This window comes from Penaeus monodon, chromosome 23 (assembly GCF_015228065.2).
Source record: "Penaeus monodon isolate SGIC_2016 chromosome 23, NSTDA_Pmon_1, whole genome shotgun sequence".
NCBI lineage: Eukaryota > Metazoa > Arthropoda > Malacostraca > Decapoda > Penaeidae > Penaeus > Penaeus monodon.
In genome coordinates this window covers 37,425,864-37,426,187 of record NC_051408.1, presented here as the reverse complement: position 1 = coordinate 37,426,187, position 324 = coordinate 37,425,864, and the positions used below count along the sequence as shown (strand labels likewise).

General features: G+C 28.1%; 1 protein-coding gene across 1 annotated transcript in view; it reads right to left on the bottom strand.

Annotated features, from left to right (window-relative positions):
* The window catches only part of LOC119587982 (heart- and neural crest derivatives-expressed protein 1-like), a gene marked incomplete at its 5' end in the record, with an annotated part of 8,094 nt that overhangs the window by 1,242 nt on the left and 6,528 nt on the right, over nt 1–324 (bottom strand).

The following is a 324-nucleotide window of genomic DNA, read 5'->3' as shown; positions in this document are numbered from 1 at the left end:
GGCGAGTCACACAAGCGGAGACGAGACAAGAAAGGAGAAATAAAAAAAAGATGATAATAATAAGACGATGAAGATAAAAAAGTAAGAAAAAAGAAAAAACTAAACAAAGAAAACGATGAAGAAAAAAGAAAGAAAAAAGAAAAAATGAAAACAAATCACACAAAACGAAGATACAAAAAGACAAACACACAAGACAATAATAGAAAAATAAAATTAAAGAAACACACGACGATAAAGAAAAGAAATGAAGTGAAAGCAAACACACCGGACGACAAAAAAAAAAACAAAGAAAATAAGAAAAAAGACGGAGAAAATGAAAAGAAA